At 43.8% G+C, this 14,389-nt stretch overlaps 1 protein-coding gene across 1 annotated transcript in view; it reads left to right on the forward strand.

Moving 5' to 3' along the window:
• Window positions 1-1,040: 1,040 nt before the first annotated feature.
• Window positions 1,041-14,389, forward strand: part of ptpn4a (protein tyrosine phosphatase non-receptor type 4a) — a 70,167-nt gene continuing 56,818 nt past the window's right edge. Inside the window, exon 1 of the mRNA XM_085434737.1 lies at window positions 1,041-1,594. The gene's annotated coding sequence lies outside the window, so the exon portion shown is untranslated. The remainder of the gene's footprint in view (window positions 1,595-14,389) is intronic.

Here is a 14,389-nt window from a genome sequence, read left to right on the forward strand (position 1 = left end):
CAGACATGGTAGACAGCTTCAGTTCTTCGCTGAAGCTGTCTACCATGAGGCCAACTTCTGGTTAACTGGCAAACAAGCTGACCCTTTAATGTTACACTAGCTGAAAAGAAACTGAGGACCATTCAAAGTCATTTTACTCTGTGAGCCACATAAAGCCTACTTTGATCTAAATGGGCTGGAACAGTGGAACTCCCCTTTCTGTAGCTATTTTAATATAGGAAAAAGAATTGTAATTTCAGCAGTATGTCTGAGTTTTTGTTCATGATAAAGAAATGATGCTGTAGTAAATGAAAGAAATCTGTCAGCATGGCTCTTTGGGCTTAACTTGTAAGAAATAAATGTGCAAAATTGCAGAAAAAGCTCTGGTATTTCATTGTCCAGACTGTCCTGTCATCATAATATAGAAAGTTTTTCTTAAATGACAGAAAACCTTTTTTAAAAAAAATCAGAAATCACCAAAATAAAAAATAAACAACAAATCTTTATTAGTTTGCGAAAAACAAGACCTTTTCTGTAATTTAACTATCACTTTATTTACACTGGGTTAGTGTGAATAGGAAAATCATTAGGAAAAGCTGCAAAACCTTTCAAAATACAGTTAGAAGTTCAAAATGTATCTCCTTCACGTTTTCCAAAGCAGTCCAACGGGCTGGAGTCCGATACTGGCCCCGGGCCTTATGTTTGACACCCCCGCTCTATGGCATGGTATTGCCTTCAACAAACGTTTTGGTTATTACGCCCTCCCTTAACCCCTTAGTGTATCATATCTGATAAGTCAGTTTTTGAGACTCTTTGATCACCAGCACGTTTTAAGCAACACGTTTAAAAAAATGCCGGATGTAGAAAATGCGATTCAAATTAAAAGTTGTTTACGCAAATTTATATTTCATTCATCAAAAAAAGTCGGAGGGTTCGAAGAACACTGAATTTTCTGGTAACTTTGTCACGGTTCAGACTTTAACGGGGTGAAAAGCGTCAGATTTTGCGGCACTGCTACCTGTGTGCGACGCGTGGCCCCGCCCCTGTGCGTTCGCTTTGCGCAATTACGTCGCCGCGCTGCCGCTGCTGTGCTGCAGGGCAGACAGGCAAAGCAGCTGCGGAGACAGCGGGGAGTGCTGACAACAGCGCACAGGCTCGTGCTGGGAAACTCAGAAACGCAACATTTTCCTAATTTGCGGCTTTAATGTGCGGCTTTCTTCGCGCCTGAAACGTTCACTCTTTGTTTCGGTGCATGCGTGGGATTATTTTCTCATTCCGTCGGCCTGAAATGACTGCTGGTCCCCGCGTCTAGCCAATGGTTACCGCTGGGGGTCCTGTCCTGTGGATTATCCGTCGTCGCCGAGCCAGTCGCATGGTCGAGCCCGGAGGAGGCCCCTCTCTGCTGGATGGATGTGCGTGAATCAGCGCGGAACTCTGAGCCACTGATGAGCGCTGTGATAAAGATGTCGCCTGGATTTTATCGGCAGCGGCTGGACTGATCTTGGATGTTCGGGCTCTGTTGCCCCCCCACCCCCCCTGTATACACAGACCATTTCCTCACATAACAAAAATTGTATTCCTTAAAAACTGGACGCCCCTGGAGCAGTTTATGACGGTAAGAAAGACGCTCAGTCACAGCTTTTCCCCCCCTCTTGGAGCCAGCTGACGCGGGTTAGCTAGCTAGCTTAGCGCTGTCACTTTTATCCAAGTTGTTCCCGCACACACTAAATAGCCAGAATTGCGAAATAACAGCGGGAGAGCGCTGTTTCAAAAGGCACGTTTTGCAACTGCGCTTGTGTTTGTTCAGTGGAATCTCATAAAAAGCCCCAGCACATACACATTTTCTCCCACAGCCTTAATAGCCAGCGGTTGTGTAGCTTGCTAGCTGTTTCTTAGCTCATTCGATATCTCGCAGCTTACAAGCTGATCCAATGTGCGCAACATTAGTGCGCATTTAAAGGCTTATTTAATCAATGAAACTTTGTTAGCAGCCTCCCCGGATCCGTTTCATGTGTTAAGATAAACGGCTCGTTTATCTGCCAGTCACCGGACAGCGCACAATAAGCCCTTTAATGAGCAGTTAGAGCTCTCTGGAACCAGCGCGGCGTCATTTAATGTTGTGGCTTTAAATATGGCACACACCTCTTATCGAGCGATAGGCACCAGTGAGCGCTTATTACACGGTTCCTGCGTCCCGTGTGTTGTTTGACGGGCTCCGTGGATTTATTTTAACGTGTAGCTTGGTGCATTCAGCGACCACAGAGCTGGTTGTGTGTTTTTGGTCAATCGTTGCTAAATAATTGTTGGTGAAGCAGCGTTTGTGTACATGTCACATTCCTGAAATGTCACGGGAGGGGGGCCTGCGTGGACGAGCTGCTGAGACGCAGCCCGTGCATTCGTATTTATTCTTTTTTTTTTTTTTTTTTAATGTGAATAAAATGATGGAGATGATGTGCTGATCGGTAAGGTTTTAATGTAATGGATGTAAGGGGGTTCGCTGGGATGAGGCGTCCTCATTTTTTCGATGACGTAATCCCCCACCATCCGTGCCACATCTTTGGGTCGCAGTCGGTTCCTCTGCTGCCTGCTGCTCCCCAGTCTGCTGCCGCTGCTGAGATCATATGTACCCTGCTCTGTGCTGTTTATCTGACCGTGTCTCCGTCTCCCTTCGCTCCCTGACTAAACTGTGACATGACTTTAGAGTGATGTCCTCTGAATGGGAACCAGGAGCTGGGCTCAGTGTTCTCCAAAACAAACCCAGGCATCCAACCTGCACGGCATACTGTGCATAAACAGCAGAGTCATATAGCAGTTCGTGAAACTGTCATTGCATTCAGTCTGTTTTGTGTTCCTGCACATGAAATTTTGTATGATGGTCGTATATGTACTGATTTGTGTCCATGTACCCAATGTGAATGTTTTCACTCTTTTAAAGAGTAACAAAGTGCATATTTGGGGGGTTTGGTGAGAGAGCCTCCTCTGCTCACACCAGACAGCACAACTACAATCCCATAATTCAATTAAGTTATATTTGCACAGCGCCAAATCACAACAACAGTCACCTCAAGGTGCTTTATATTGTAAGTTAAAGACCCTACAATAATACATACAGAGAAAAACCCCACAATCAGACAACTCCCTATGAGTTAACACTTGGTGACTGTGGGAAGGAAAAAATCCCTTTTAACAAGAAGAAACCTCCAGCAGAGCCAGGCTCAGGGACGGGCGGCCATCTGCCACGACTGCTTGGTGGGGATGGGAGAGAGATGGGACAAAAGACATGCTGTGGAAGAGAGCCAGAGATTAATAATAACTTGAGAGGTGTATAAGCACATAGTGAGTGAAGAAGAAAGACTCAGTGCATCATGGGAGTCCCCCAGCAGCCTACGCCTATTGCAGCATACCTAAGGGAGGATTCAGGGTCACCTGGTCCAGCCCTAACTATATGCTTTAGCAAAAAGGAAAGTTTGAAGCCTAATCTTGAAAGTAGAGATACTGTCTGTCTCCTGAATCCAAACTGGAAGCTGGTTCCACAGAAGAGGGGCCTGAAAACTGAAGGCTCTGCCTCCCATTCTACTTTTAAATACTCTAGGAACAACAAGTAGGCCTGCAGAGCGAGAGCAAAGTGCTCTAATAGGGTGATATGGTACTACAAGGTCATTAAGATAAGATGGGGCCTGATTATTTAAGACCTTGTATGTGAGGAGCAGGATTTTGAATTCTGGATTTAACAGGAAGCCAAAACAGGAGAAATCTGCTCTCTTTCTAGTCCCTGTCAGGACTCTTGCTGCAGCATTTTTGGATTAGCTGAAGGCTTTTCAGGGAGTTTTTAGGACATCCTGATAATAATGAATTACAGTCGTCCAGCCTGGAAGTAATAAATGCATGAACTAGTTTTTCAGCATCACTCTGAGACAGGATATTTCTAATTTTAGAGATATTGCACAAATGGAAGAACGCAGTCTTACATATTTGTTTAATCTGCACAAATATGGACAGATTTTCAATTGTTATTTGAAGTACTTTATTAATCATCTTTAGGAAGTCCATTGTTGGGTTTTGGAATTAAAGGAACGGAGTTATACTTAGACAAGAAAAACTACTCCTGAGGTTTAGGCTTTAGAAGTACTAAAATTACTGGATTAGGATTAGCTAATGGGTTAGGTTTTAGGTTTCTTTCTTAGTTGCCAGGGAAACAGGACCCTCTAAATAAGCCGGCTGATACTAGACAACAGCTGTAGTTACAAAACATGCTTCCTATTGAAATACATGTCAAAGTCATGCTGACTGGCTTTGGGGGGGAAAAAGGAGAAGTCATGTCCATGAGCTCTTTTTTATGTATTTATTTTTTGGGACTATTTCATGTTTAGATTTAAGGGCAGGCTGGCATACAACACATGACTTACATGTATTAGACACAGAGCTGTTTCGACAGGAGCGTTTCTGTGTGTTTTTGTCCCCTCCAAAAAAAGGTAACAGATTGCTGTCCAGAAATGTATGCGAGCTGCTGTTTGGTGTTGGTCTTGACCTGAATCCATGTGGGAATCCCTGCTCAGGCTGCTAGTTTCTGGAGCTGAACTACTTATCCTGGGAATTAGGCCTGTCATGCATCACATTTTTATTTGGGACAGTATTCCAGGCTGTTGATTGCGACCATATCGTGTTAAGCCGTGGAAGCAAGGATTATTTGGCATTAGAGACTTGCTGGCTTGTGCAGTCATTAGTACTGCAACTGATGCTGGTTTTGTTATGAATTGCAGGTAGCAAGATTTAGTTTTAAATATGAAACGTAAATATGTGATACTGCTTTGAAAACAAGCCAAACCACGATGGGGTTTGAGCTGAAGATGCGAGTGTCCATCCGTTTACCGGACAATCCATAATCACGAAGCAGAATCCCACCCCGAACGCTGGTGCACACAGTGGGAGTGGGTGCTGTGCCGTGGCTGTGTTAGCATCTAAATACGACTAAGTACAGCAGAGCAAAGTTTGCTTCCATAAAATAAAAATGCACTCATCGTTTTTATTTTTATACACATTATAAATTCATGAGCGGTGTTCTGAGGAGAATCCTGCTTTGACCCCGTCTGCTCTGCCCGAATCTGAAGAGGTTTAAGCAGCGGATAGACACAGTTGGTGGAGCTTAGATCGCCTGCGGCAACAGCCCTGCTTTACTTGAGCGCCACACCTGAACCTGCCATCCCTGCGGTGTACATTAGGAGGGTGTGTGTGTGCGAGGAGGAGAAAGACATAAGGGGTACAGGTGTGGCAAGGGTAATTGGGATAAACTGCACCTGCTAGCAGAGGGCAGGGGGCTCCCGCGGGAGCACCTTTGGTGTCAGGAATGATCAGATCCCCAGGTAACCTGCTCAGATTTGTGAATGATTCAGTGAATGTGATGAGGAGGCAAACTATAATTTATGCATTTATGGGCGCCACAGACTGGAAGGCTTTGAAAAGACTTGGAGAAAACTTAAGCCTGAAGACGGTGTGTCAAAACTCAGAGGTTTAATCATAGATTGTAAGACTGGAGATGCTGCAGGGTCAATATTTGCAAGAGTACAACAAAAATTCCTCTCGGATTATTTCCCATCATCCTCCTGGTGGAAATTTACAAGATGTCGAACAATAGAGCAGAAACAGAACAAGCGCTTGGCCACAGCTGTGCGTGTGTGTGTGTGTGCGTGCATGCATGTGTGTGCACGCTCTATGGTTTGTTCTGCAAAAAAAGAAAGAAAAAGAGAAGACGCAGCAGAATGCGTGCACGACTCTGGCTGAGCGAACAGAGAGCGTGCCACCCTTCTGGCCGATGACAATATTTACATGGCTAAACTTCATGATTTACATGAGCCAAGATGAAAAAAACAGATATTAAACATATGTTATGATTATCATTAGAGTTTGCAACGCATTTATTTTGCTCATAATTTTCTATTGTTCAATAAGACTTTAAATATCTGATGGGCTTTTTACTGCAGTGAGTGCATAAGCGTATCCATGTGAGCATAAGGCTGTTTAACTACGTCAACCTCTCATGCTGTGTGACAATCAAAACAAGCCAGTGATATGGATGAGGATCACAAAATGCTTGTGCTGGTGATTGCCAGAGTAACCACCAGCACAAGTGTTGCACATAAGTCAGAAAAAAGTGACGCGCGGAGGTCGAAAGTGCAGCAGATTTGCATCTATTTCAGCTTGATTAGTCCTCTCATTGTCAATTTATCATCACACCATTTCTGTAACTACAGGGAAGGTGCATAAAGATGTCAGCCCCTCGGTTAAACATAGGTCATAAACCAGCCCACCTAGCAGTTTGGCCAAAGGTCAGCTGTTCTTGTTATGTGTACAGTCAGGGTTGGGCTGGGAGCAGCAGAGTGTTGGGAAATGTGATTTTAAAGAGCCTAGAAAACTGAACAATTCTTGAGGACTTGATGCTGAGTTTCTGTACTGTCATAAAGTCATGTCTGTTCAGGGGAACGTCCGTCTGACTTTATCTTTCCAGCATTTCTTCCATCCTCGCCGTCTCCTTTTGTCCTTTCCTTATTTTCTTCTGCTTCCTTCCCTCCTCCTCTCCTCGTCCGGCTGCCTGCTCTTGTTAGTCTCAACGTTGGAAAGCACACCCTTTCTCTCAGCGTGGTGCTTCTCCACGCTGACAGCTTAGTGTTGCTGCTAACTGAGAGTATTGGTAAGAAGATTGCTGGCTGGGTGCTGCAGGCAAGATACGTTATCATGCTTTAAAGATGCTAGCATTTGCAAGCCTCAGATAAGTAGGCTTGGAAATGTTGCCAGAAACGCTGTGAAAAAGCCCGTCAGAAACTTTGTGTAAAACTCGAAACATTTTGAGGCCATATATGTAGTTATTGTCATTTTTGCCTTCTTTATTTGATTGACACCAGCTTCCTGTGACCTTTTGCTCACAGCCCTGTTCATGTTTAGCCAAGAGGACCAGCGACCTTTCGTTATGACCCTTTGGACAGCTCGCAGTCCTGTTTGCACACATGAAATGGAAGTTTAACCATTGATCCACAGAGTTTGGCCGTTTCACTTTGGAGTATCATGCCAGCTTTCTGCAGTTACCCGTACGCCGTCAGCATTATCGCGCTGGACTGAACTTCCTTTAGTCTGTCAGACTGGCTGTGCACAAGTGAACCAGCAGCCATTCATTCACACAAATATCCAGCCAGATATCTCTCAGAAAGGCAGCTAGTTAGTGGTCTGTTGCTTGGGCGGATATGGCACGACTTTTTAGCGAAAACCGTCTCCCGAGCTCCAAACACAGCTGTGTTTATTTGGCGCGAGATACCACAGCTACAGGACGCCAGGATGAAGGTGCCTCGGCAGATCCAAACTTCCAAAATGGAAAGCGGATAGCGGCACATTTACAATGACACAGATTTTTGTTTTTGATATGCTGCGACGAACGAGTTATCAAATGGTGGATGAGTGTGACAGGCTTTTAGAAATCTTGTCTGAATATCAATGGAAAGTAAAGCGGGAGGTTGACATGCACGAGTTTTTCAAAATCGAAATCCCAGACTAAAAATAATAATTGTCTGCTTGTGAACAGCGGGACAAAAATAAAAGCTGCCTTGTGGATTGGGTGTAGCTGTTCTTGCACTGAATATTATTTGCAAATGAATGCTGTATGTTATGACTGGATGCAGGTGTTGTAGCGGTTCTTCATGATATATTTTGTTGGCCATGTTTGATTTACTTCTGAGAAATCTTATTCTTTGTCCAGCTTCGGTGTGCTTGAGTCACGCATAACTAATCAGGTGAAACTGCATATTATGATAATGGTGCTCTCACTTAGCGGGGGGGTCATAATGGTTTGATTAGCTGGAGCAGCATGCTGTCCAGGCGAAGGGGAGGTGGATGCAGACCCCCTACTGCTTAGGCAAACGCAATTAATGCCTCATAGAGCTGCATCGATTACTCCATTGCTTAGTTGAGGAGAATGAATTGAAAATTATGATGATTTTAATCTTTAATTAATCCATTTGAGTTATTTAAAAGACATCCAGATATATTCTAAATGTAACACTTACTTATCCTGCAGGCTAATGGACAAATAAAACAGGACATCACCGATGGACACATTTAGAAAGTATCTATTAGGTGATAAAATTATTGTTTGCAGAAATGCAGACAGGTTCATTTTTAGGGTTCAATCAGAGCAATCGCTGATATTTGAGTAAGTAGTAACTGTCTTTGAACTGAGGTTGGCATGCAAAAAATAACCATCACAAATCAAACGTTTACTTTTACAAAGGTGGTCAAAATGTTCCGTTATTCACAGCATGTAAGTTGAAGCAAAGTCTAAGCTTTGTCTTTGTTGGATGATCTGGAAGCTTTAAGTGGCTGTCGTGCTGTATCATCACATCAAGCCGGCCTGGATCATCCACAGTCCTTTTTTTCCCAGCGGAGGCCCTAGGATGAGACTTCAAGGGATAAAGATCTCATGAAAAGCCTCCCTTCACTGCATCCCTAAACTGTTCTTGGCATTAGTTGACGGAGGAGAACGCAAATGCCCGATACAGCCTTTAATCTGCCAGCGCCCTAATTAAAAGTCTGTGTGATGACTGGTCTTGTCTAATATAAGAATAGTGCAGGTAATACTCTGCAAGTATGTGGTCTTCTCGCTGCATCCTGCGTGCTCTACCCAGGCAGCATGTTCACTTATACCAAACTGAGCTTTTCCCAGAAGTGAAAACGCATCTAAACCAAACGTATGAGGATGATTTGTAACGGTTCTTCAGACTTGTTCCAAATTTTGTGTGTTTTAATGGCTTTAGGAGAGGATCCTGTTTTAAAAAAAGAAAAAGGTACTTGAGGATTTTGGACAGTAATGTGTTTGCGTACAGGTAGGACTGAGTTTTGGAATCATACCCGTTGTTATGGAGGACCACAGAATGAAAATATGGAAAAAAAATAATGCGCTGGAAACACAAACTTTTCTGTCTTCTTACCGTCTTCAACGTGATTCACTGTGTTCTGACACCCACACTGCTGTAGACTTTGGAAACATTGTGACTCGAGGCGTCTATTGTAATTCAGCATCCTTTATTGGCCCTATTATGAGTCATCTGTGTGTTCTAATAGGGCTGTACAATTTATCAAAAATCCTATTCAATTAAAATTATGATTTCTAACAATTATGAAAACAAAGATGATGGAAATAAAGCAATGATGGGGCTGCCTTGCTTTGACAGTACAGCTGCTCTCATTTAGTCTTGTGTTAGAAACCCAGCTCACCTCTTTCCTTCGCAACGTTTGAACCTCTCCGAAAGGCCAGACTGACTCCCTGAAAGGCTGAGGCCAATTTAAACCAGCCTGAGACACGACGACTTTGGGCAACAAGACAGATAAACCAATCGAACGGCCTGGAAACTGTTTCACAGGGAGCCCAATTAGAGGGTGAGATTATAGCTGTGAGACAGAATTACTTGGATACATGTAAATCTTCGTACAGCCACTGATCACTTGAGATGGATAAACAGGCATAAACAGAGAAATGACCGTTTGATAGGTGTGGAGACAGAAAGGAAAGAGGGTGACTTCCTGGCATGAGTGGGCGTGTCTAATGTGTGAATTGATGTTTGTTCTTATTGGTTACATTCATGAGTTTACCAATACCGGTAACCTTATAGCTCTGAAATACCAGGAACTTCCTGTGATCCTTTCCATAAATAAACTCAAAAAATGAACTGAACTCCTTCTAGAACAGTCCAAGTATTACCGGGGAGGTACTCATCTAATGCAGCTATTGGGTGTCTAGAACCAGTTGTAGATGATTGTGCTCGTTATTTATTTATCTGTCTACCTCTCTGCAGTCTTCTTGTTCAGACTGCTGTCGTTCAAATTATCGGGAGTGTTGGCAAACTTTGTCAAACCAGTTAGAAAATGCGATGTTAATCGTACTTGTGGGTAATAACGCCGCGATGCCCTCAATATGCTGCGTTTTGGGAACGTCTTTGTAAAACTGCTGCACCGGTGAGATAATCATATCTGACGTTTTGGGGAAGTTGTCTGTTGAATTTGGAGAGCGCTCTGGAGCGAGCAGAAGAAATGTAATTCAAGTTTGCCCTGGCAAAATGAAGTTTTATACCAGTTTATGAGTAAAACTGCTACATCCTAACATTATTATCAGGATTCCTCTTCAGTGCTGCCCCACCCCCGTGTTTACTATCCTCAGGTATGTGAGCACAGCTGACTCCCTGGTTATGTTCCAGTGCTTGTTCAGACTTGTGTTTTCCTTCACTCTCCTCCATCCCACATCCATTTAACCCAGCAGCAGGTAGACACGTGTGCGCTTACACATACAAGCCAATGAACATTTGAGTTGTAGATCGATTGCCACGTGCCCATTTTATCCTGCCACCTGTGCAACCTGAGCTCGGTGTGTGCGTGTCACCTTCAGATCCTCAGGTCTGCCTTTGAAACAGCTGCTTAAAGAGCCTTGAATACCTCGGGGGGTCAGAGGACACAGTTGCTTAAGAACAGTGGGTCAGAGCCAAAAATGGATTGCTCTTTTTCTGCTGTGCCCTCGATGTAAAAACTGCATTGAAGGGCTTCTGGGCTTTTGTACTTCCTCTGTAGACAAAGGGAATTTTGACGTGACTGAGTTGCAAAATCCCAAATTTAGCCCGTTGTAATGTTTATCCTGAATATAATGTTTTGAGCTATTTTAAAAGTAATGAGAACGGGTCATAGGAGATATTTAGCCTACCTTAGTGACAGTAAGAGTGCTGTTATTTTGGTGACATAGTTAACATCTCCAACTTTTCAGTCTTATGCCATCTTTTTTCAGACATGCAGCGTTATTTTTGTGCTGCACTTGACGGGCTTATTTCTGGAACGTCAACGGTTTACATGGTAAAACCTGGTTTTATCCGCTGCTTGTTGTTGTTGGAGGTCTGTCGAGGAAGCCCGGAGTGATTCCGTATCCAACCTAAACACTCACTAAAAGAGGAGTTTGAAAACCTGGGACATTACTATTTTTACTTCGTGCTACTTATTTCCTCACCGTCAGGCCTGTTTTCTGTCCAAAAAAATCCTCGTTGGTCTTGAATCATATTCCACAGGACCAGCTTGTCCAAGACAAAGCTGTTTGTAAATTCTCTCTCTGTAATTTGGTCAGTTTTAGCCAGCAGATGGCTTGTGCCAAATGTAAATTTATAAATTTGTGCTGTGAAAATGTTTTCACTGTGTATATGAGTCGATGCAGGGACGACAGCGATGGGGATGTCAACATGCTTAAGTTGCTGCGCTCCTTTGTTTATTCCCGGGCCTCCGCAGCCTTTCTCAGCTGGACTCAAAGCCCGAGGATAGAAACGGTCCCTTCAAAGAGCCGACTTTGTCACAAACAAACAAAAAACAATAAACCCCGATTATAGCTGGCATACACTAAGTACACACATCAAAACTATTTACTCGTATGCCTTCACACACACATGAACTCGAGTGTCATCTCATTCTTAATCCACAGGGTTTAATATGATTGGCTGTAACAGCTTCAACTCTTCTAGGAAGGTTTGCCACAAGGTTTAGGAGTGTTTACAGGACTTTCTCCCAGAAGAGCATTTGTGAGGTCACACCTTGATGTTGGACAGCCTGGATCGGCGTTTCAGTTCATCCCAAAGGTCTTCTGTCAGGTTGAGGTCAGGACTTTGTGCAGGCCAGTCAAGTTCTTCCTCACCAGACTCGCTCATCCTTGTCTTTCAGGATCATGCTTTGTGCACTTTGTTCCTTTCACTGCACCTAATGGGCCGAGCCCCACTCCTGAAAAACACCATAAATCCCTCCTCCACCAGACTTTACACTTAGCAGCGCAGCCAGGCAAGTACCGTTGTCCTGGCATCCACCAATCCCAGACTCGTCCATCAGATTGCCAGAGGGAGAAGCGTGATTGGTCGCTCCAGAGAACACGTCTTTACTGCTCTAGAATCCAGTGGCTGCGTCTTTACACCGCTGTATATGACACCTTGCATTGCGCTCGGTGATGTAAGGCTTGTGTGCAGCTGGTCGCCATGGAAACCCATTCCACCAACACATCTATGCATGCGCTGTTCCTGACTCTGCAGAAAGCCGGTAACCTTTGTGCGGCTCAGCATCCGCTGACCCCGGTCTGAGATTTTATGTGGCCTACCACTTCACGGCTCAGTTGCTGCTGTTCCCACTCACTTTCACATTGTTATCGTACCGCTAACACCTGATTGAGGAATAATTTATATATAATTTCAGCAATTTAAGCCTACGAGGCAGCCTCTGGCCATCCACAGTCCAGTTTCATTGACCTAATGCTGTGTTTCTGTCATTTTGGCTTGAGCAGAGCTAAACTGTTAGTGAGCTGGGACTTTTAGGGAGGGCTGAAAGCACACCGCAGTAAAGTAAAGGGATGTTATTGGTTAGAAAAATGAGGCACGAGAGCTTTTTAAAAGTAAAGGTTTTATCCCAGTTTTCTTGTTTTCAGGATCATAATTTAAATTTGATGAAACGCCTCCGTATAGATACTTTGCAAAGAGCTAATAAAAAGCTAAAGTTGTCAGATTATAACCAGTTTGGAAAGTACAGCTTCCCATATTTTATTTTATCTATTTAGTTATTTACATGGACTCTTGAGGAAAAATCCCTTGTCTCCCGATTCTGCACATTCATATGCAGAGATCTGTTTCTGCAAATTAAGCTTGGTAGTAAATCTATGAAAACAGATTGAGGCTATAGCGAGCGATTTCCATTTAATCCTAATTGTTTGCATTGGTGCAATTCTGTGCAACTGCCAAACAAGGCAACAGGTCAACACTCGTCACCGGAGAGTTTGAAGGGCTGCTGAGTCAGCCTCACGCTTTACATAAAGGCTGCTGAGTGTACGCGGCTCTGTGCGGCTTCATTTCAACAAAAGGAAGTCTCGTGTCTGCGACGGTCGAATGATGTTACTGTGAGCCGCTTTAGACAAAAGCACGTGTGCCGCATGTATGCAATTTATCGACTGCGCTCGTCATTTGTTAGCAGTGTTGCGACTCATCCTGCTAAAAGAGACCAATGTAACTGTGGTCAAACACTTTGCTGCTGTTTAAACCCTCCTCAGAATACCATTAAACCCAGATGGTGTTTAAATTTGGACGTATATCGGTTAAATTTTAAGTGTGTGTGTGTGTGGAGAGAAAGCTAAACAAAATGGACAGCCATAGCCTGAGAGAAAAATGTGTGTGTCAGATTTGAGAATGAGAGGATCGAGAGAACATGAGAACAAGAGTGTGTGAGTGAGAGAGAAGCCAGCCTCGCTGCTATTTTCTGGGGCAGGCCATCAGGCTGCGAGGCAGCAGGGAGGGATAATAACAGAAGCTGTTACATTCTTGTGGTTTCTCTGATTTCAGCATGAGGCAGGGGGCTGGCTCCGGCTGACTCATGGCCGCTCTGCCCGCTCTTTCTCTTTCGGCCTCTCTGCCAGCACTGGAGCCTCTAGCCAGAGGACAATACATGACATTTCGTCACTTTAATTTCAGACATGTTAATTACAGGACCATAAATCTGAGCTTTTTTTGCAACTCCCCTGAGCAGAAACCTACCGACTGATTAAAACTGGCTAAGCTTCCGCTTCCACGGTGAGCGGTGGCAGTAATTTCTCTTTATGGTTTGGTTGTTCAGGCTTGTTGCTCGGGCTGATTAAAGGCTGATTTTTAGTGGCTGCAGCTGAGGACAGGCCCCTTATTTAGATATTAGGTATCCTAGGATATGACTGTTCGTGTTTCGTTTGTATTGATCTTTAGAGGAGCTGGTAAATTGTTTTATGTACCCTTTATTGATCAACAGCACTAGATTGACACTGAGCTGTGTGTGGTTGTTGGATGTGAGTCAGAATCGTAGAGCTGAGGCTTTACTGAACAAGCTAGAAAAACAAAACCACAGTCATGTGTTCGTATGGATTAAAGCCAGTCCTTCTACATATTAAAAAAACAGATGTGCATCCTTTTTGGGACATTACATTTCAGACGCTAAGACCTTAAATCATTAGCGGCCTTTAAAAACCCATCGGAATGATATGATGCCTCTTTGAAGTCATGTGTTTTTAGATGCTTGGTTGCTTTCAGAACCGTTTTTTGTCATTTCTCTTGTGCAACAGCTTCGCTCTGAAGTTGAAGCTCATTTTTAGGATCCGACATCTAAGTATCAGGTTGCACTCTTTTTGTGAAATCAAATAAATGCGGGGCAGGTTAAATCGAGTGCTCTTTTACTCTTTTTCGTACGTCAGGCGTGCATCGCAATACTCGGATCAGTGACACGGCTGCAGCTTTATTGTCGCACAGTATTCCACATCAAACCCGAGCGAGTGCCGTCTGAAGGCTGTCCCTACTGCGTCAGGACATTTACAGTTCACTGGTTTGAGCGATGCTAGCAGAAATAAAAATTC

Source organism: Copadichromis virginalis, linkage group LG16, assembly GCF_057382275.1.
Source record: "Copadichromis virginalis isolate Kocher_CV1m ecotype Utaka linkage group LG16, C_Virginalis_male_GT1.1, whole genome shotgun sequence".
Taxonomy (NCBI): domain Eukaryota; kingdom Metazoa; phylum Chordata; class Actinopteri; order Cichliformes; family Cichlidae; genus Copadichromis; species Copadichromis virginalis.